The sequence below is a fragment of the Humulus lupulus genome, chromosome 1, assembly GCF_963169125.1.
Source record: "Humulus lupulus chromosome 1, drHumLupu1.1, whole genome shotgun sequence".
Classification (NCBI taxonomy): domain Eukaryota; kingdom Viridiplantae; phylum Streptophyta; class Magnoliopsida; order Rosales; family Cannabaceae; genus Humulus; species Humulus lupulus.
In genome coordinates, this window is record NC_084793.1 from 218711043 (window position 1) to 218735414 (window position 24372).

At 35.8% G+C, this 24372-nt stretch overlaps 1 long non-coding RNA gene across 1 annotated transcript; it reads left to right on the forward strand.

Moving 5' to 3' along the window:
• The first annotated feature begins 7237 nt into the window (after window positions 1–7237).
• LOC133827324 (uncharacterized) lies at window positions 7238–9996 on the forward strand. Its single transcript, XR_009890024.1, has 3 exons — window positions 7238–7348; window positions 7469–7546; window positions 9842–9996. It is a non-coding gene; the product is annotated as an uncharacterized LOC133827324 (long non-coding RNA).
• The last annotated feature ends 14376 nt before the right edge of the window (window positions 9997–24372 follow it).

A 24372-nucleotide genomic window follows, 5' to 3' on the forward strand; every position in this document is an offset into this window, starting at 1 on the left:
TCCTTTACCTTTCCCTTTCTTTTTTTTAATTAGATAAAAAAAAATCTAATAAAAGGAAACAATAAAATGTGTAGAAAATTCTATACAAGTGCACCATGCAACCATGCACATGCACACACTCAATCACTAGGATGCATCACTACCTACCATGCACCTTGGTGCATTCAACAAAAACTCAATTATTCACAAATTAAATAAATAAACAATTAACAATTAAATTCACAAAATTCTACCAAACAATTCTAACAATTTAAAAATAAAAATTCACAATACTTAACAATTAAATAAAACAAAGCAAAAAATTAAAAATAAAAAAAATTGGTGCGCTACAGGTCTCCACAAAATCCTTCATTGATTTCTTCCAAAATCTTCTTTGCCTCGGGGGGAGTTACACACCTAAGTAGTGCCATAGAGTATCCCCTTCTATACAATTTTCCTTCCAAAATGGTGTATCTTGGTATTTTGTACATAAGCTTTCTAGCCTCGTTCCGATCTACTGGGAGACTTCCGGTTTCGAGGTAGTCAACTATCAAGGTCATCCATGTGGGTTTCGAGTCAATCATATTTACATCTTCTTCCTCAGGCTCGGTTATGCTTGGGGTCGGTAGTAATTCTACTGGAACCACATTGAGTGTAATGACCCAACTATTCTAGACCTTGGACCATTAAGAACTACTATACAAAGACACTAATCTTAAGAAAACATACATATGAAATAACCATAACTTTATTACAAACTATAAAGCAAAGGTAAACATACATAAAATTCATTTAGGATATGGGATCCCATTGTTTTGAAAATAAAACATAACATAACTTAAATCTTAAATAATTGGTTACAAAATTAAGTGCGGAAATACAAAGAAATCATAATTTAAAAAGACTTAAACAACTTCATCCTAAACTGCCAAGAATCTTCTCGCCGCCATACTCTTTTCCTGGACATATAAAACAAAGGAATGAGCCTAATGCCCAGCAAGGAAAATTTACTACAAGCATGAATCATATACATAAACATAAGCTTTAAACATATAACATATTCTATCAACATATATCATAATTCTAACCCATGTACATGGTAACTATTGGGGTTTGCTAACTAAACAACTATAAGCCTCAAACTACAATGAGGTTTGCTAGTTAAGCAACTATAAGCCCCCCCAAAAAAATAAAAGTGTTGGGGTTTGCTATATCACAACTATAAGCCCAAAACACAAAAGTGTTAGGGTTTGTTATATAACAACTATAAGCCCCAAAACATACATATATCATAACCTATAAATCATACTATAGCATAATCATAACATATTATATAAACATAGCACATATAACATAGGAACTATCCTATTTTCCTTACCAAATACAGGGATGTGAGAACAAGGTCGGGATTTTGGAACACTCCTAAAAACCATTAATAGAGAGGTGAGTATTTTAAAAGAAAAGAGATGAAAAGAATGAACTAAACCATCAAGAAGATACTTACCAACAAGAACCTCAAGTTCAAAGAACATAGATGCCTAACCAAGAATAAAGAATACTGAGTTAGGATTTGAGTAGAAAAAAACTATAAAAAGAAACTAAGGAAATATATAGAGATGAACTAGGAATAGGAATACCTTTGATTGCTTTATAACCGAACTATACCTCGAAACCGAAATACACCATAAATCTTACTTCCCAAGTGTTTGATAAGCTTATAATGATAAAGCTTATAACCCCAACCCAAGTGTTTAAAACTCTAAAGTAAACGTAGCATCTTGTAGGCTCTGAACTTAGCTTGAAGAATGAAGAATGGGCTGGGTACTATGTCCTATTTATAGAGTTCAAAAATGAACAGATCATCATTTAGCTTGAATAAAATAATGGCTTTTTAATTGAAAGATATTTGAATAATCGTTCAGCAGAGGCTGAAGACTCGGTCAAAAAGATTCAGGCTTATCAAGAGGTTTATGGAATAAAATAAGCTCGGTTTCAAAATAATTTGAAAATGCATCCCTATAGCCGATATTACGCCTACCATAGGCGATATATCGCCTGGCCTGATATTCTCGAGGCTCATCGAAGTGGTCATGCAAAGTTACATGTTTTTCGTATCATCGTGTGGCGATATATCGCCGCCTAAAGCTGCTATATATCGGCATACGCAGAAATATTATACACGTAATTACATTTTTTCAGCCTAATTTGAATTGAGTAAATTGCTTTGACTGAGTCTAATAACGATTTCAAAGCTGCTGGCAGACTCTGGGATTTTCAAATATTTCTCTTAATAAACTATTCCTCAAAAAGACTTAATTCTTCATTTAACATACACATGACAAGTGTCATTATCTGATTTGGTCTATCTAAACTTTATAGTATAATAAGTATCATCTTAATAATCATTCATATTAATCAAACCTTACGTTATAATTAATATTCTTAAACTATATGTTTCACTTATAAAATCTACTAGTGTTGCTACGAGTGTCCTACTAAGTCCCGGCATGAACAAAAATCCACAGTCATAAACATACTACAACTACTACTAGCTATTACTATTAGTACTATTATCTAACTAGCTATGTAAAGTTCTTGGACTCTACAATTCTCCCCTACCAAAAATAATTTCATCCTCGCAATTTACTTACCAAACAATTCCGGATACCGGCCTTGCATGTCTTCCTCCAACTCCCACGTCTCCTCCTATTCAGAACTATTACTCCATAGGACTTTGACTATCGGAATACTCTTGGACCATAATTGCTTCATCCCTCTATCTAGGATGCTAACCGGTCGTTCCTCGTAACTCAAGTCTTTCTGGAGTGCTATCGTATCGTACTTGAGGACGTAAGATGGGTCTGATACATACTTGCGTAGCATTGAGATGTGGAACACGTTGTGACGATGTGCTAAGGCTTGTGATAGGGCTAATCTATACACAACTCCTCCCACTTTGTCCAATATCTCAAAAGGACCTATAAAACAGGGACTAAGCTTGCCTTTCTTCCCAAAACGCTTCACACCTTTCATAGAAGATATCTTCAGGAAGACTTGATCTCTAACTTTGAATTCCACACCGCGTCATTTGGCATACGCATAGCTTTTCTGTGACTTAAAGCAGAAAGCATACGCTGTCTAATCAGCACTACTGCTTCTTGAGCTTTTCCAACAGCTTTGGGACTGAGAAGCTGCCTTTCTCCTACATCGTCCCAATGTAACGACGATCAACACCTTCTTCCATAAATTAACTCATAAGGTGCCATCCCGATTGTTGACTGGTAGCTATTGTTGTAGGAGAACTCTATCAGCGGTAAGTACTTATTCCATGATCCTCCAAAATCAAGTACAAATGCACGTAGCATATCCTCTAAAATATGTATCGTACGCTCGGATTGACCGTCTGTCGGAGGATGAAAAGCTGTACTAAGACTTAACTTAGTACCCATGGCTTGCAGTATACTTCCCCAAAATCTCGATGTAAACATCGATGCTCTATCAGACACTATTGTCTTGGGGATTCCATGCCACCTTACTATCTCTTAGACATAGATGTCTGCATATTGGTCCGCCTTATATGAAGTCTTAACAGGAAGGAAATGAGCAGACTTGGTTAGCCTATCTATTACTACCCAAGCCGAATCATGCTACCTACTTGTTCTCGGCAAACCCCTCAGGAAATCCATAGCTATATCTTCCCATTTCCATTCTAGTACGCTAAGTGGTTGCAATAAGCCTGCAGGCCGCTGATGGTCTGCTTTCACTTGCTGGCATATTAAACACTTAGACACTAATTCTGTTATGTCCTTCTTCATCCCTGGCCACCAATACATTGCCTTGATGTCATGTGTCGTGTTGGTCGACCCTGGGTGAACTGAGTACGGGGCACTGTGTGCTTGTTCTAGAATCGTCATCATAATCCTTTGATCATTTGGCACGCATACCCGATCCTTATATCTCAATAATCCTTGACCTGATATTGCGAAATCTGTGGCCTTGCCTTCTTTGACTGCATCCATATGTGCCACTAGTGTGTCATCATGCCTTTGCCCAATCCGTATATCTTCTAGCAAATTTGACTCGATAGACAAGTTAGCCAGCTTGCCGACAACTACTTCTATTCCAGCATTGATCAGCTCCTGCTGCAGCGGCATTTCTATTCCGGCTAGTGCTGCTAAGCTTCCATAATTCTTCCTACTTAGTGCACCGGCAACTACGTTTGCCTTTCCCAGGTGGTATATGATTTCACAGTCGTAATCCTTCACTAGCTCTAACCACCTAAGTTGCCGCATGTTAAGCTCCTTCTGAGTAAAGAAGTACTTTAAACTTTTGTGGTCCATATAAATCTCGCACCATTCTCCATAAAGATAATGGCGCCAGATTTTCAATGCAAAGACCACCGCTGCCAACTCCATATCATGAGTTGGATAGCATTGCTCATACTCATTCCGCTGCCATTAGGCGTAGGCTATCACCTTGTCATTCTGCATCAGCACACAACCCAACCCTTTCATTGACGCATCGCAATAAACTACAAACTTGTCGTTGGGTGTCAATACATAGAGTACTGGTGCTAAGCACAGCTTGTCCTTAAGAAACTGGAAGCTTTCTTCACATTTATCATTCCAGTAGAATCTTTGCTGTTTCTGGGTCAGGTTGGTGAGCGGAGTGGCTATCTTATAAAAGCCCTCTACGAACCTCGTATAATAACCTGCTAATCCCAGAAAGCTTCTTACTTCAGATGCGTTCTTCGGTCTTGGCCAATCCTTCATGACCTCTACCTTTGATGGGTCTACTGCAACTCCGTCCTTGGATATAATGTGCCTAAGGAATGCCACTCGCGAAAGCCAAAACTCGTATTTCTTGAACTTGGCGTAGAGTTGATGCTCGTTTAGTCGCGTTAAGATTAACCTCAAGTGTTCCTCCTTCTCGACTTCATCCTTGGAGTATACTAAGATGTCGTCGATGAACACTACGGTGAATTTATCTAAGTAGTCCTTGAAGACCCTATTCATCAAGTCCATAAACGCGGTTGGAGCGTTGGTAAGACCGAAAGACATAACTAAGAACTCGTAATTCCCATAACGAGTCCTAAAAGCTGTCTAAGGAATATCCTCTCCCCGCACGTTGAGCAGATGGTACCCGGATCGTAAATCAATCTTTGAAAATACGATCGCACCTCGGAGTTGATCAAACAAGTCGTCAATCCGGGGTAGCGGGTACTTATTCTTAATCATTACCTTATTCAGCTCGCGGTAGTCTATGCACATCCGCATGCTTCCGTCCTTTTTCTTCACGAATAGCACCGGTGCTCCCCATGGACAATGGCTCGGTCTAATGAAACCCAAATCTAGGAGTTCTTGTAGCTGTGTCTTTAACACCTTGAGTTTTGTAGGTGCCATCCGGTATGGTGCCTTGGATAAAGGTTCGGTGCCCGGTACTAATTCTATATTAAAGTCAATTTCCCAAGTCGGCAGCAACCCTGGTAAGTGATCGGGAAATTTATCTGGGAACTCTAGTACAATACGAACGTCTCCAACTTTAAGCGGTGTTTCCTTTACTACGTCTGTGATGATGGCTAAGAACGCTTGGCATCCTTTTTCCATCATCCTTTGAGCTTTGAGAGATGATATTAGCAGTGCGCGTAGTCCTGAAGCTTGTCCCATGAACCATAGTCTCTGGCCGTCAGGAGTCTCGAACGTCACTTTCTTGCATTTGAAGTCGATGGTTGTGCCATGCCGTGCTAGCCAGTCCATGCCTAGTATCACATCGAAGTCCTTCGAGTTCTACGTCCTCAATCTTGATCAGTACGCCTCATACTGTCCTTGATGATAGAACTACTTTGCCCGAAGGCAACTCAGTTACAAATCTAGTTCTAAATCTTTCTCAAGGCTTGTCTAGTTTTTCTATCATTCCTAATGAGACATACGAATGAGTGGCTCCTGAATCAAATAATACATAACATATACTATTGAGGATAGATACCTAACCTGTAACCACATTATTGCTAGCATCAGCCTCTCCTTGGGTTAAGGAAAATACCCTGGCAGGAACCATTTTATCTTCCTTTTTCCCTTCTGTCTTGAGCTGAGGACATTCTTTCTTTCGGTGTCGTTCTTGACCACTGTTGTAACATCCTTTGGTGTTTGCCTGGCATTCCCCAGGATGTTTCCTTTGGCACTTAGTACACTACAGGTACTCTACATAACCCGACCTACTGCTTCCATTATTCGTCTGTGCTCTCTTATCGTTGTCGGACTGCTTATTGTCAGGATGCCTTCTTTTCTGACCCTTGTTGTTGTTGCTGGACTGATTGCTGTTGTTGTTATGGTTGTAGTTCCGACCAGTCTGAGGTTGACTCTGCTGTCTAGTCTTAGGCTTACTGGCTTCTTTTTACTAACATTAGCCTGCAACCTTTCTACTTCTATTGCCGTCTCTAGAACATCGGCAAAAGTAGTGTTTCCTGGGTTTGCTAACTTAACCCCTAGCTCGATCTTTGGTTGTGTAGTGCACCAATTTTTTTTTTTTAGATTATTTAAATTTTGTGATTTATTTTATTTAAATGTTAAGTGTGATGAATTGTTTTATTTAAATGTTGTTTATTTTATTTAGCTGTTGTTTGTTTTATTTGATTGTTTGTTATTTTATTTAATTGTTAGAATTGTTTGGTATAATCTTTTTAAATTTGTTAATTGTTTGTTTAGTTAATTAATTTAATAAGTGAATAATTGTGTAACATGTTTATTTTACTATTAGTGTTACATTTTAAATAAGTGTGACAATTGAGGTAATTATGTGAGTTGTGGTTGAATGCACTAAGGTGCATGGTAGATAGTGATGCACCCTAGTGTTTTAGTGTGTGCTAGTATATGGTAATAGGGTGCACATGTGTAGATTTTCTACACACTCTTTCCTTTATTGGATTTATTTTAGTTAATTAAAAAAAAATAAAAAGAAAAGGGAAAGGAAGGTGCTTGGACGTGTGGTGGGAAAGGGATTGATTTTTTTTCCATTTATTTTTCTAAGGAAATAAAATCAAATATTGGAAGAAACTATCTATTTTAGGATAGGATGTGATCACCCTTTATTCCTTATATCTATTTTCATAAAAGAAAATAATAAGAAAATTAAGAGGAAATAAAATAGAAATAGGAAACTTCCCATTTTGTGTTGGTGAGGCTTTATTGAGAGAGTTGAATAAAGGGGAAAGGAAAGGAAGAGGAGAGCATTTCTTGTGGCTGCCGTGACCTAGAGAGAGAGAGAGAGAGAGAGAGAGAGAGAGAGAGAAATGGGTGGCGTGTAGAGAGAGAAGGGAGAAGAAGAAAGAAAGAAAGAAAGAAGAAGAAGGAGAAGAGGAACCAAGTTTAGAGTATGTTATCTTGTATTTTTGTTTGTCCAATCTCTTTTTCTTGATTATATGATTTTGACTTGTTTATTTGTTGTGTGTGATTGGATTTCTTTCTCCTCCTCATGGTGGATTTCAACAAAGAAAAACCCTAGGCTTGAACAAGGGGTGTGAAGTTTGGGTGTTGATCATATTGTATTCTTGATTTTACAATCAAGAGAGGTAATGGTCTTTCTTAGCCTATATATTGGTTTTGATGGGTTTATCTTTGAGGTTGTTGATGGTGATGCTAATGGTTTGATTATTGTAGGATTGATGATTATGATTTGTATTTTTAAGAGAATATGTTTTGTTTAAAAAGGGCTCATGGGTATGATTGAGCAAATGGATTTGATAGGGTTTATATGAGGTTATATTTTATGTTTATATTGCTATGGTTATTTTTTTTAATCTTTGATTTATGTAAAATGGCAAATGATGATTTTAGAAATATGATAAGAAGTATGTGATTTTTGTACCAATGAATCTTGATATGCATAAAAGGAGGAATGATAGAAATATGTTAGGGTTATTATAAAGGCATGTATATGAAATATGGTGTTTATGAATTTATGTATGTTATTGTTGTTGGATTTCATGTGTAGATTTAATGGAATAGAAAAGATGGGTTTTATAAGATTTCATGTGAATATGTTAGTAATATTCTTATAATTATGTATATAATAAGAGTATGATGAGATTTTGGACATGTATGATTTTATGTGAAATTTTTGGGATAAAAGATGAATTTCATGAGAAATTAAGCTTGCTGATTTTTGTAAATAATTGGGTAAAAGTTTGATAAAAAAATTATTTACATGCATAAGTAATGTCCTTGATGTTATGTTAATTTTATGAAATTAAAAAGGGTATTTTAAGTCCCATTAAAATGATATTTTACTCAAATAAATACCTACAGAATTTTTATTTTATTTTTAGAAAAATATGAGATTTTAATTTGAATATGGTGATTTTTAAAGATAAAAATAGTTGCTGGAATTTTTGTAAGCAAATGTGAAGTGTGTTTCACTAAAATAAATTTGATGAGTTTTTGAACCAAAATTATTATCCTAAGTTATGGTAATATTGAAAAATGGTATGAATGCATTGATAAGTTATGATTTTCCTTTATTTTGATTGAGAAAAATATTTAGGTTCTATTTATTGTGATTTTTAAAGAAATTTAAATAGTGGCTGAAAGTTTGGTTTAAAAAGTTTAAAAATGATTATTTAATTGTCACATATGAATTTATGTTACATAAAACTAAGTCTTAAATAATTTAAATAAAAATATATTTTTCCCATACTTAAAAATATATTTTTCTCACATCATTTATGTAACACAATTAACCAATGTTAAATTTGTTTTTCTAAAGAAATATATTATAAATAGGTATTTTAATTAATTCCAAGTTTTTGGTTAATTCTTTGTAATTTGATATTAATGAATGAAATTGTCACATATTTTATTTTTAAGCTAAATCAAATTATTTTATAAAATAAAATAATGTTTTGAGGAATTTAATCAACTTAGAAATTTTAAGAAAAATAAAGCATGTTATATGTCTATTAATTTTAAAACAATAAAAATAAGAAATATAGAATTATCGTTTTTAAAACGTCGCAATTACGTAATATTCTCACGTATGCATGTTACATGCAAATCCACTTTTACGTCCAAAATTATGTTTATTATTCAACTATGTGGTTTTTATAAAAAGATCATGCATGTAAAATAGGTAAAATGAGCATTATTCTTTTATGGCTTTATGTGTAGTTAAGAATAATTGCGTATTATGTGTAGCTATTATTATGTGTGCATGGCCCATGCACACATGAGTTGTATGGAAGGGGCAAAATAATAATTTTATGAACCGAAGAAATGTTGTTTTGATTATGATATAGGCTCGTTGAAAGATTGTGAAAATTTCTTAGCTTGGACCTGAGGTAAGGAAGTTAGATAGATTCTATGATTTTATGCTATGAATGGTAAGACTGTTGTATGAATTAATTGTTATGAAATATAAATGCCATAATGTGATGATATGTTGAATATGATATGTGTATGGATGTTAGATATATCACACAAGTTACGATGTTAGATACATCAAACAGATTACGATGTTAGATACATCAAACAAATTACGATGTTAGCTACATCGAACGAGTTACTATAGCTAAAGACGTAACTCCTAGGGCGGACGCGCCGAGGTTATTCAAGGACCAGAGAATCTTGTTTACCTCATAGGGTGACATGGACAACGAGCGAGCCATGCTCATCATGTATGCTGTATGATTGTGATATGATGATATGTTACGATTATGTTATGATATGCAATGATGTTATGTTACAATTATGTTATGATATGCCATGATGTTTTAGATGAACGTTAGTGTTTGTATTGTTGTATTCTTACTTGCTTGTTGTTTGTACTTCATTACTGGGCTTTTAGCTCACCCCCCTTACTTTCCTTCCAGGTAGTAAATAGGATTTCTTATGGCACGCGTGGTGACGTGAGGAGTTCTATCATCGTGGGGTGTATGGCGAGGGGTAATCCTATGGACGGAAAAACGATCATCGTAGAACGCCATTTAAATTATGTTTTGTTTTTAAGAGACTTTCCTAAATTATCAGTGGGACCCGGTTATTTAATTTTTGTTTCTTTGAACTTTGCATAAAAATCTATGTTTTCTTTTAAAACTTATGGCGCCAACTTGCATGGTTTTAAGCAAGTCCCCACTGAGACTTTGATAATGAGTGGTATTCTGTTATAAACTATGTTATGCGAATGTTTTGTAAATATTAGTCTAGGGCGTTCTTTACAGGTTGAAGTCCTCTAACGAATTTAGACACCCTCAGATAGTTAGTTGGAATCATTTCTGGTGTGAACTTAGCTAATCAGTCGAATTTTCGAGCATACTCTGCCACTGATAAATTCCCTAGCTTCAAGCCAGCAAACTCCTCAACTCTTGAAGCGAGTACAACCGAATTATAGTACTTATTGTGGAATAGCTCCACAAATCGGGTCCAAGTCATAGTGGCAACATCATGCGTCTGCTAGACTAAGTCCCACCATATCCTGGCATCCATCTTGAGCAAAGACAAAACGCAGGATATGCGGTCCGCATTGTTGAGGTTCATGTGTGTCAAGTTTGGCTCCACGTTTCTCAGCCACTCTTCTGCCTCGAAGGGGTCTGTAGTCCCTTCAAAGTTCAGAGTGTGTTGCTTACAGAACCACTCATAAACTGGCTCCATATGCTGAACTGGATATGGCGCATAGTTCGCCACTGGCCATCCCCCATATGGACCAACTTGTTGGGGTGCAGAGGCCATTTCCTGTGGCTGTGGTTGCGGCAGAGGCGGAGGGTGAGTCTGAGCCTGAGCCTGTTGTCGCTATTGCTGCAATAGTTCCTTGACTTGTTGTTGCAGTCTGGCGATCTCCGCAGTGTTGTCTACTGGCGGTGTCGGCGGTGCATTGCGGCTGGCAGCAGCACGCACTCCGCTTTTGCGAATCGGAGGGGCTTCATTGTTCACCGAAGCAGTGTTGGAGGCATTTCCGTTGGTGCGAGCAAATCTTCGGAGCGACATCGCAGCTGAGTTCTAACAGTTGAGAGAAACATGTTAGAACTTCACCCTAATAAGTTCTAAGGAAAAACTTAATTTAACCAAACATAACTCGAACCTATTAATTATGACTTCTTATGAAAATTATATATAAGCCTTCTTTATTATTAGAGTGGTTTTCTATACTCAGAGAAATAAGCCATCTTTATTATTTTCTAAGCCTGTTTCTAATAATCCTATATGACTTAATTCTCAGGCCTCGAAACTCATCTTTGTTCCAAAGTTAACCATATTGAGGGAGGGATAGGATCAGTAAAATCGTTCCCACTACTAAGGCCCTCTAACTCTCAATATAGAGACTTGGTTCATTGATTTGTATCCACCCTCACCGAACTTAGTCATTATTTATTAAATTTATTATTTATTATGATTGCAAAAGAAAAATCAAACTCATACATGATAACAAAATAACCATGATATTAATTTGGAAAAAGTTTTTCACTATTTACAATCATAAAAGAAATCAAATAAAATGTAATGACCCAACTACTCTAGACTTTTGGACCATTAACGAAAACTATACATAAACACTAATTCTTAATAACACTTACAAGTGATAAGATCATAACTTTATTAAAACTTTAAGAAAACAAAGGTCAAACTTACATAAAATTTAAGTTAGGATATGGGATCCCATTGTTTTAAAACCAAGACATGACATAATGATAATTAAAAGAGATTACATAATAAAATGCGGAAAAAAATACATATAAAAACCATAAGAATAAAAACTACATCCTCGAATCGAAACTCTCGGCTCTTTGAATCCATTCTGCCTCAATACACATTCCCCAAGCTGCCAAGAACCTTACCCGCCACTAAAACTATTTTCCTGCACATATAAACAAAAAGGAGTGAGCCTAATGCCCAGCAAGGAAAATCTAACATATAGCCATATACATAAAAATTCATAATGCAACATAAAAACATACCATAACACTTATGTCACATACATACTATAATGGCCATTATTACTTGGAGTCCCATAAACTAAACAAGTCACATGCCCATTAGATTAGTGGGGTCTTGCTAGCTAAGAAAGTCATATGCCCATAATCTATTTGGGGCTTGTTAGTTGTATAGGTCATATGCCCAAGTCTACAATCATACTTAACATAACATATTACATAACATAAAAACATAAAATAACGTATAAAAGCATATAACACATAAATCCTATCCTATTTTCCTTACCAAAATAACCAAGATATGAGAACTGATTTGGGACCTTGGAACACTCCTAAAAACCATTTGTACTATGGTGAGTATATTGAAGAAAAGGGATGTAAGTGAAAAAGGGACTATGCTATCAAAATATACTTACCAAAAACCTTGTGCTTAAGAACTTGGATTTCCTAACCAAGAATAAGAATAAGGTTAGAATGAGTAGAAGACTATGAGAATTTTAAAGAACATAATACAGAAATGGACTAGAGTTTGGGAATACCTTGAAGACTTATATGATCAATCTAAACCTTGAACTAAAATGTGAATAAACCTTACTTCCCCAAGTGTTTGATAAGCTTATAATGATCAAGCTTATAATTCCCAACCCAAGTGTTTACACTCTCACACTCACCTAGCAACTTGCAGCCTCTGAACTTAGAGTAATAGATGAATAAATGGCTGGGTACTAGGTCCTATTTATAGAGTTTAGGAATGAAAAGATCTCATTTAACTTGAATAAAAATAATGGCTTTTTAAGTGAAAATAATTTGAATTATCGTTCAGCAGAGGCTAAAGACTCGTTCAGAAAGGTGCTGGACTTATCAAGAGGTTGAAGGTTTGAATGGAAAACATTTATGAAAACTTTCAAAATATGCTGAGGGAGGCGATATATCGCCTGGGCCATTATGCCCGAGGAAATCGTGCAACGTTTCGTGTCTTTCGTATCTTCGTACTGCGATATATCGCCCCCTAAAGCTGCGATATATCGGCATATGCTAAATATTTAAACATGAAATTACACATTTTTAGCTTAATTTGAATTGAGTAAACAGCCTTGACTAAGCCCTTTAGCGTTTTCAAAGCTGCTGACTGACTTTAGAGTATTCAAATTTTACCCTTAATAAATTTAATCCTCAAAATACTTAATCATTAATAAACCTATACATAACATGTGCTATTATCTAATTGGTTCTTATCTAAACCTTATAGTATAATAAATATTGTCCTCAATATCAGTCATATTAATCAAACCTTAGGTTAAAATTAATATTCCTAAACTATAGGTTAAACTTAGAAAATCTACAAGTACTACTATGAGTGTCCAAATAAATCCCGGTTTGAACCAAAAATCCACAGTCATAAAGATAACACTATTATTACTATTATACTACTATCTAACTTAGCTAAGTAAAGTTCTTTGGACTCTACATAAAACAAATAATGAAACTAATCTATTCTAAAAATTGGGATCTTCTGCATTCGATCCTTCATCTAGCATATTGTCTTCTATCTCCTCATAGTCGTCATTGTCTTGTGCCTCAAAATGCCCTCGAGGAAGATTTGTAAAAATTCTATGTTTTTGTTCATTTGTAAACTGAAATTCCATTTTTGAAGTGAACCTAAGTATGAGAAAATAATATCTCATAGCTACCAGCAGTTCATCTTCGGCATCTATCGTCTCCCAAATTTCATCTAAGGCTCCAATCACAGTAGGATAATCTCTAAAAAGTCTAAGTAGTAAAACGTATTGCTCGGTTGATCTCATCATAATTTTCTTAGATTCTTGGAGGTGACCTATCTCCCTGTGGAACAAAAGTAGCCTCCGAGTGATTCTCTCTAACACTCCTACGGTGTTTTATGGTTCTCTAATTCTTTTAAAAGCCTTAGTGGCTCGGATATCCTCATAAGTTAATGCTCAATTCATTCTTAACTGAAAACATAAAGACTAAAATTGTTAGCTATACTTATAAATATAATAACTATAACTTAAAAACATACTTGGTGGTCAGATTCGGAGCTTTGAGTGTGTGTATCAAGGAGAACTTCATGTGAATGAACCGTTGCTCTGATACCAACTGTAATGACCCAACTATTCTAGACCTTGGACCATTAAAAAATACTATACAAAGACACTAATCTTAAGAAAACATACATATGAAATAACCATAACTTTATTACAAACTGTAAAGCAAAGGTAACATACATAAAATTCATTTAGGATATGGGATCCCATTGTTTTGAAAATAAAACATAACATAACTTAAATCTTAAATAAATTCTCTACAAAATTAAGTGCGGAAATACATAGAAATCATAATTTAAAAAGACTTAAACAAATTCATCCTCCAACTGTTCACGCAGTCCACCGAATCCATTCTCCCTCAATACACAATCCCAAACTACCAAGAATCTTCCCATCGCCATACTATTTTCCTGCACATATAAAACAAAGGAATGAGCCTAATGGCCAGCAAGGAAAATCTACTACAAGCATGAATCATATGCATAAACATAAGCTATAAACATATAACATATTCTATCAATATATATCATAATTCTAACCCGTGTACATGGTAACTATTGGGGTTTGCTAGCTAAGCAACTATAAGCCTCAAACTACAATGAGGTTTGCTAGTTAAGCAACTATAATCCCCAAAAAAACATAAAAGTGTTGGGGTTTGCTATATCACAACTATAAGCCCAAAACATAAAAGTGTTAGGGTTTGATATATAACAACTATAAGCCCCAAAACATACATATATCATAACCTATAAATCATACTATAGCATAATCATAACATATTATATAAACATAGCACATATAACATAGGAACTATCCTATTTTCCTTACCAAATACAGGGATGTGAGAACAAGGTCGGGATTTTGGAACACTCCTAAAAACTATTAATAGAGAGGTGAGTATTCTAAAAGAAAAGAGATGAAAAGAATGAACTAAACCATCGAGATGATACTTACCAACAAGAACCTCAAGTTCAAAGAACTTAGATGCCTAACCAAGAATAAAGAATACTGAGTTAGGATTTGAGTAGAGAAAAACTATAAAAAGAAACTAAGGAAATATATAGAGATGAACTAGGAATAGGAATACCTTTGATTGCTTTATAACCGAACTATACCTCGAAACCAAAATACACCATAAATCTTACTTCCCAAGTGTTTGATAAGCTTATAATGATAAATCTTATAACCCCAACCCAAGTGTTTAACACTCTAAAGTAAACCTAGCAGCTTGTAGGCTCTGAACTCAGCTTGAAGAATGAAGAAATGGCTAGGTACTCTGTCCTATTTATAGAGATCAAGAATGAAAAGATCTTCATTTAGCTTGAATAAAATAATGGCTTTTTAATTGAAAGATATTTGAATAATCGTTCAGCAAAGGCTGAAGACTCGGTCAAAAAGATTCAGGCTTATCAAAAGGTTTATTGAATAAAATGAGCTCGGTTTCAAAATCATTTGAAAATGCAGCCCTAGAGCCGATATTATGCCTACCATAGGCGATATATCGCCTGGCCTCATATTCTTGAGGCTCATCGAAGTGGTCGTGCGAAGTGACGTGTTTTTTGTATCACCGTGTGGCGATATATCGCCCCCTAGAGCTGCTATATATCGGCATACGCTGAAATATTATACACATAATTACACTTTTTTAGCCTAATTTGAATTGAGTAAACAACTTTGACTGAGTCTAATAACGATTTCAAAGCTGCTGGCAGACTCTGGGATTTTCAAATATTACTCTTAATAAACTATTCCTCAAAAATACTTAATTTTTCATTAAACATACACATGAAAAGTGTCATTATCTTATTGAGTCTATCTAAACCTTATAGTATAATAAATATCATCTTCATAATCTGTCATAATAATCAAAGCTTGGGTTATAATTAATATTCTAAAACTATAGGTTAAACTTATAAAATCTACAAGTGTTGCTACGAGTGTCCAACTAAGTCTCGGCTTGAACCAAAATCCACAGTCATAAACATACTACAACTACTACTAGTTATTACTATAACTACTCTTATCTAACTAGCTAAGTAAAGTTCTTGGACTCTACATTGAGTGTGTCAGTTCTTTGACTCTAAGAAAATTTACCATTTTAATCTCACTTAGTAACGACTCTAAGGTAGTACGGCGTTACAATTCCCTACCTCATCCAAGTGCGACCATGCAAACACATCGTGGTTTTCTCTCAAAAAGCAAGTTAATTGCTATTTTGCACTTTCGAAAATATTTTTCCCTATTTTTACCATCATTGTGGTATCTTTCTCATTGAGCTTCACTTCTTCAAGCTCCTCCATTTGTTCGAGATTGACCCTCTCTTCAGCCCTAGGGTCGATCTCTTATTCTATTTCGAAGATGGATCCGTTCATCTCCCGAATAACTACAAGCGCTTGTGCACTTGTTTGTTTTTCTCCTCTCATGGAAATGCTACAGCATTCCCGTGCAGGAAGTTGGTCTCCCTTCAGTGTCGAATGCCACTAGACGTCGGGAACATGATGGTCAAATGCCTAACAGACGACACTACCTTCAGCCCAATCAGGGCCGGTCTCTTGAGCAGTACGTTGTAGGCCGACGGGGTGTCCACTACTACGAACTCCATCGTCTTGGTCACCGAGACTGGACAGTCTCCCAAGGTTATGAGGAGCTTGATGGATCCCGTGCTGGCAATTCCTTCTCCTAAAAATCCATACAATGTTGTTGCACAGGCTTGCAAATCTCAAAGTGTGAGTCCCATCTTTTCTAGAGTGGCCTTATAAAGGATATTGATAAAGCTCTCATTATCTATTAGGACTCTAAGAACCCTTTTGTTTGCGAGCTGAAGTGTGATGATCAAGGGATCGTTATGGGAAAACTGGACATGTGAGGCATCTTCTTCTGTAAATGTAATGGGTTGAGATTCAACCCTTTGTTGCTTTGGGGCTCATGGTTCAGGCTCGTAGGGAGAATCGTCTCCAGTTTTGAGCTCGTTCACATATCTCTTCTGGCCATTTTCTCCTGGTCCAGCAAGGTGCGGTCCCCCGAAGATGTTTACCACATCCTCCCCATCTATCGGGGGAGTTTGATCATCCGCCCTTACTCGGGAATTGTTATTCTGTTGGGTAGGTTACACAGATGTTGCCCTTTGTCCGGACAATGCTTGATTGGTATTTCAGTTTCTTATATACTGTCTGAAATATCCTCTTGAGATTAAGCCTTCGATCTCGTCTTTTAGTTGTCAACACACATCAGTGGTATTTCCGACGTCCCGGTGGAACATGCAGTATTTGTTGGTGTCTCTCTTTGATTTTTGATTTCGCATTGGGTCAGGATGTCTAAATGGGACCTAATTCTCATTTGTGAGAAAGATATTTTCCCAAGTCTCATTGAGCTCGGTGTAAATGGTATAAACAGAGAAATACTTGTCTCCCTTCTTCTTTTCCCCCCTGTCTGCCTTTGAGTTATTCCTTTCACTTTTCTTCCTTTTTGAAGGGTTATCTCTTGAGGGTCGAGACATTGATGGGGTAGCCAAGGTCGAGACTGAAGTAACATTCGTCATTGTAGTTATAGTGGGCTGAGGGGTCAGTTTTAATGCTGACCTTGCCTCCTCTACATTGACAAATCTCTAAGCCCTTTTGTTGAACTCAGTTATTGTTCTTATCGGTTTTCTTTGCATATCGTCACAAAGAGGACTTTATGGTAATATACCAGCTCAAACAGCCATAAGATGACCACAGTCATCGACGTTACGGGTTCATTCCACATCTATGTTAAACCTCTCCAGGTAACTTTTTAACGACTCTCCCAGCTGTTGTGTGACATTGGTCAAGGTTGAGGCCTCGGGTCTGACGTCTACCATGACTTTGAATTGTTTTTTAAATTCCTTCGCCAATTAATCCCAAGACGAGATCGAATGTGTTTGGAATTTTTCAAACTAGTTTTTCGTTGGTCCTATCAAAGTAGTTGGATATAACATGCACATGAGCTTGTAGCCAACGTTGCTAGCTCGCATGATGTTATTAAATGTGCTCAGGTGGTTATATGAGTCTGAGTTCCCGTCACATGGAGCTACATGGGGTTTCTTGAACCCATGAGGGAATCGCGTGTTTAAAATATGTGGAGCGAAAGGCTCGAGCTCCTCATCGGAGTCATCGACCTTGTCCTTGTTACTCTCATCTTGAAGGAGTCTGAAACGCTCTTTCGACGTAATTAATTCTCTCCTAGAACAAATCCACTAGAGGTTGAGCTAGTGCTTGGGGTAGCTAGTTATTATATATAAAAACTTCAGCTCCTTGTCCAGGCATAGGGTTATATCGGTTCCCATGTACTCGCTGCGCAGGTTCCTTTCGACTGTTCAAATGATCGCATAAATCGGGGTTCAAGGGATTGTCTTGCCCCCGGTTCTAGTTCAGATGATCTCGAAGATCAGGATTATTTCCATAACTGCAAGTATTCATGGGTTCAGTATTATTTACTGTTACAGACCTAGTAAGGTCTAAGCTCCCACTCATAAAACTAATGTTTCGTTCTGGTTGATGGGCTCGATGGTTACAAGCTGGATCTTCCACTGACCTTCTTGATTCAGTTTTTTGTGATCTTGACATGTGACTTCCCACTGGCTGGGTAGCCATATGTCGTCGGGTTGCCTCTCGCTCGGCCTCGTGTCCGGGTCGAGTTCGATAGTTCCCTTCTCGGCTGCTACTTCAATGGTTCCGTTCCCTTTGTGGTGCATGCTCCCTTCCCTGGTTCCTATGATGAGCTGGTTGGGGTGCCTCTCGAAGTGGTGAGGGGTGTCTTATAGGAGATTGTGGATGCCTTACAGAAAATGGTGGTGGCCTCCCATATTGGACCTGGAAGGCCCAAAATTTGCCCGGACTTGTTTCGGGCTCTTCCTGACAAACTCAAGGTTAGAACTTCGAGCTACTGGGGGAGCTCCGTAATTCCCTATTCTTGTAGTTACTTCCACAGTTGGGTTGCTAGCAGTATTGGCTTGAGTATTCCTTCTAGGGCGTTCATTGCCAGTGTTTGCTCTGGACCTTGACTGGGTCTGCTGAGCCCCTTATTTGGCCCTTCTAGCAGTCTGGGCCTTCGGGGTGGTGCCTAGACCTCAGTGGCCTTCCTGGCCAATTCTTCATTGCGCCTTGTGGCCTTTGCCAATTGCTGACATAGTTGGCGATTCTCTAGTTCCATAATTGGAATGTACCTCTCAGGATTATAATAGAGATCCTCGTCGGGCCTGGGAACAGGCGGCCCCCGGGAGTTAGATGATGCACTCTCCTCGTCTGGGTCATGGCCTGTCATTGGATACTTCCCAGGCCTCTGTGGGTAATCTTCAGTGTGAGGAATTTTCTCCTTAGGTATTTTGAGCAATGGTCGCCCACCAGCTCCTGGAATGTTCGCGGTAGCCATTGGTAGTGTAAGAGGTTTTTGATTAAACAATCCAAAGATTTGCTTAATGCACTCGATGAAAGCACCAAACTGTTGATGTTGTCTTTCGTCAACTTAAATCTGAAGAGCACTACACAAAGATTAGAAAAATAAGAAAAGAACAATAGGAATTTTACATGGTTCAGCAGTTAAAATCTGCCTAATCCACGAGTCAATATTATTGATTCGTAATACTCTCTCAAAGCTTTCTCAGAGCAATTCAATAGAGTATTCTCAGTACAAGCTTGTGCGTGTCTACAAATGAAAAATATCAGGCTATTTATAGGCCTGGTTAAGAGAATATCTTCCACTAATTTAGGGAAGTTAAAATCAATTAATCAAATATGAAATAAATGTAATTAATGTTGGGCTTTTATGCCCTCATTAAAACCCAAATTCTTTGTAATCTCATTTTATTATCAATAAAAGAATAGAAATCAATTTTTGACTTGGTCAATCACTTTGCTCACATGTTTTATTTTCATGATTATTTGTTTAATATAAACTTCTATTAAATCCCGAGCATATAGCTAATCATATTTATAGTGACGTAATCACAGTGGATTATAAATATGATTATATGTTCAAAATAAGTTAGTCCAAAGATTTGTCAGTGCACAGGATTTACACTGACTTGCCAATCTACGATATGATCTACTTACACATTGTAGTGTTATGTTCTTTCTAGAACATTAGCAAAGTAGATAAGATCAGATGTATTTGTTACATCAGACTGGACCGATATTGACAGTTGATAGGATAAGTAAACATACCGTTATTATCTATTCTATTCATATCATATAGCTGACCATAGGTCAATTCAATCTCAATTCTGTGTGGTTAGTATTCTAACTGATTGTATTATTTGAGTTCTTTGACTTGTTCGTTACCAGCTTACCCTACGGACTAGCCCATACTTACATCTTCGGAACTCGGTAGTATAATTGAGTGGAACTGTTAATCATAGATATGAACATATACCACTTCTGATGAAGAAGTGAAATGATGGTTTCCTTTTAGTTTGGTTCAAGGTGCTAAATGATAGAGATCTCATTTTAGTAATTGAATTAGTTTACTGAAATATCATTTACAAGGAACTAAGTGTTTTAAGGATAGAATACAATGAGGGGTAAAACAGTATTTTAGTCCCATCTCATTGTAGACCATCTATAGAGGATTGAGTGAAAATTATGGTTGTAACAATGGATAATCAATAGTGTATCTATATTTTTTATAGAGCGTTCTATGAATTCAAGCGTGCAATTTCGAGTCTTTAGTGGAGTCACGAAGAATTAATAAGTTAGTATATTTATTTGTTAGATATATGATAACTTATTGGAGCTTGATTTCATAGGCCATGGTCCCCATTGTACCTTGGATAAAATCATCTAGATAGTCTCAATTAATTGATTTAATTATCAATTAGAATTATCAAAGTTTTTCCGGTCAATTTTGGATAGTTGAATAGAGTTATGTAATTCAGAAAAGAAATTAGGGCAGATTTATTAATTAAGATAACTTGGTATCTAAATTAATAAATAAGTTTAAATCAAGGTTCAAATTATAAATAATTAATTTGATAAAGGATTTAAATAATTATTTAATTAATTAAATCAATAGAAAATAATACATGCCTTGATTTTAAGTCCAGTGGGCTTATAATCAAATGGGAAATTTATCAGGCCTAAAGCCCATGATAATTTCGACATAGGGCTGATAATTAACTATTATTTTATTGATTTTTTAATTAAATTAAATGGCCTAATTGAGTCTATAAAAGGAGTGCTTAGAGAGAAGTCAAAAACATATGTTTTATAAGTTTAATCACTGGTATTCTGTAGTTTTAGATTCTCTCTAAACACAAGTCCTTTTCTAAGCCTCTTATTATTCTTTTCTCTTCTTCTCTCTGTATTTATCTCATGTGTTGAGAATTGCCCACTCTAGTCTAGGTGATTCTAAGGATACTTTGGAAGACTGTGAAGATAATAGTAGTTCGATTCAGTTTCTTGATAATACTCTGTGACAGAAAATATACAAGGGTTAGAGAAATTCAAGGAAGGACTCATTCATTCCGCTGCGTATACTGTAAGTATTCTTATCATTGTTTCTCTTTTAATACAATTTTAGAAACATGTTCTAGGTTATCTCATATTAATTTGTTTAATATTAAATCTACATAAAAAAATAAATAAAGATCATGTAAAAGTTTCCTAACAATTAAATACATTCAATACGTAATATCCCATAATAATCAGGATTTAATTATAAGATAACAACAAATCCCTAAGGAATAGGGATCTTGTAATAGCTCTTGCGTGCAAAATGCATCGCTGACCTCGAATGCAAGGCTAACGCGCTTTCGAGATCGATCAATACTTCGATCTCATTATCCAGTCAGCCCCTCCTCAGATTGTGGTTTCATCAAACTCAATCTTCGGAGACCAATATCTTCGAGCTTGCAACTAAGGCTCAAATACCATCCATATGCGTCGGAGAAGATTATTTCTTTCGAGCTTGAAGCTTAAGCTCAAACCTTTTAAACTTGTGCTCGATGGCCTACAACAACAAGTCAGGAATCATGCTTATTCATACAAGTGTTCAGCCAATGCTTGTCATTTTCGAGCTTACGCTTTACGAGTCTACATTTTGAGACTCATTTATTCATCCTCAAATTTTGGGTGTAACCCGTGAATTAAAGATGAATTTCATGTTAATTAAGCTTGCTGATTTTTTTTATATAATTGGTGAGTATATTTGTGAAACAATGTCTTAAAATGCACATGTGATGCCTCAAGTGATATTTGATGTTTAAGTAAATAAAAAAAGGTATTTTATTTCACATTTAAATGGTGTTTTTGTCAAATTTGACACATGATGATTTTGTGTATATTTTATGAAGAAAATATGATTTTTAATCCAAATTTGTGATTTTGAATGAACTATTAGTTGCTGAAATTTTTGATTAAAAATAAATAATGTCTTTCAAATGAGGTAAATAATGTTAGTGTATCAAATAAATTATGCCCTAAGTTATGTATATGTAAAAGTAATATTTTTAAAAGGTAAACATGAATTTTCACATTATTATTTAGGTGTAGTTTTTTTATATTTAAATGAGAAGAATATTTTGGTTTAAACTCACTTATGATTTTTAAACAAAATAACTAGTTGCTGAAACTTTGAGTTATTAAACTAAAATAATTATTTTGTTTAAAATTAATGGGTCTTACACCTAAAAAATTTAAGTCTTAAATAATATAAGTGAAAATATATTTTTCACACACTTTAAATTATAAATTCTCATATTTAATCTTGTAATTTTTATTAATTTACAAAAGGGTTATTTTCTAAAGGAGGCAAAAAATTTAGTTAATTATTTCTAAATGACTACAAGTTTTTTTTTTTTCTATGATATTTAAAATAATAAATGGGACTATTATTTTATGAGAAATTAGAAAAAACCTAATGAATTATTTTACAAAGTAAATGTAATGAAATAAATGGTTTAATCAAACTTTGGGACTTAAGGAAACAAATAATAGTAATCTATTAATGTTGCTGAATTTTATTTGAAAAAGCAAGAAATAAGCATGTATGAATTATCGTTTTAAAACGTTACATTTTAACAACGCTCCCACATATGCATGTCGCACGAAAATACATTTTTACATTCAAATATATGCCTATTGTTCAAACATATATTTTTTACTTTGTAACCATGAAAGGTTAACAGGTAGAATTAACATTATTCTTTTATGATTTTATGTAAAAATGTGTATGTTTGGAATTATTGGGCAACTTGTATCACGTGTGCATGGCCCATGCACATGTGGGATATATGTGTTGGGCATGAGTATTGACATGTGATTCTAAGAGACGACGTTTGATTATGATTATAGGCTCGTTGTGAAGTTTTTCTCATTTGTGCTTTGCTCGGACCTGATCTAAGGAAGTTAGATAGAATTTCTATGTTTATGATATGAAATGGTAAGATTGGTTTGTTATGAGGAAAATGATGTGCTATGTATGATGACGAGCTATGTAATATGAAATATGGAATTCTATCTTGAGATGTTATGATGAGTATGACGCAACACGTGTTTCCTTATTTTGATGTGAAATTAATTGCATGTGTTTGTATGCTGAATGAAAAGGCAAAGTGTTGCCAGCGTGCCGAACGCAACACAATAAAGGAGTTACTAAAGATATGACGTAACTCATAGGGCGGTTGCGCCGAGGTTATTCAAGATGTGACATGGACAATAGTAGTGTCATGATCACAAAGAGTATGATTATGATTATGAAGGTGATACGATATGATTATGAAAGGAATGTGATATGGCTATGATATGATATGTCATTACTACAAAAACACCCTTTTAGGATACTTTTTTAGGGCACTCACCTAGATGCGAGCCCTAAAAACAACTCCTGGACTTTTTAGTGCTCGCGTTGCGAGTCCTTAAAGAATTTCTCCATGAGCCCTAAAAACTATGTGTGTCCTAAAAGTTTGAATTTTTTTTTAACAAACACCTCCTAGACTTTTTATGCCACACATTGCGAGTCGTTAAAGAATATTTTTAGGACACGCAGTGCAAGCCATAAAAACTTATGTGTGTTCTAAAAGTTTGAATTTAAAAAAATACAAATTCCCTCCAATCCCTAAAATCAATCAATAATATAAAAAAAAATACAAAATTCACTCAAATCACTATCTCTCTCTCCCGAAGCTCCCCTTCTCTCTCTAGTTCGTCTCTGCCAAGGCCAAACGGTCACCTTGTCGTCGCTACCCATCGCCACGCATCGCCCCACTCGAACGGCCACCCCCCGAAACCCCCAACCCCCAAAGCTCAGCCCCTCACGCGTGGCCTAAGGCCCTCAAAGGGCCTGTCGAAGTTTTAGCGATTTTGGGTTTTCCCAAATTTTTAACCACCTCGAACCACCACGAGATGAACCACCACCACCACCACCATATTCCTTCCATGTTGGGCTTAAAAACCCAATAAA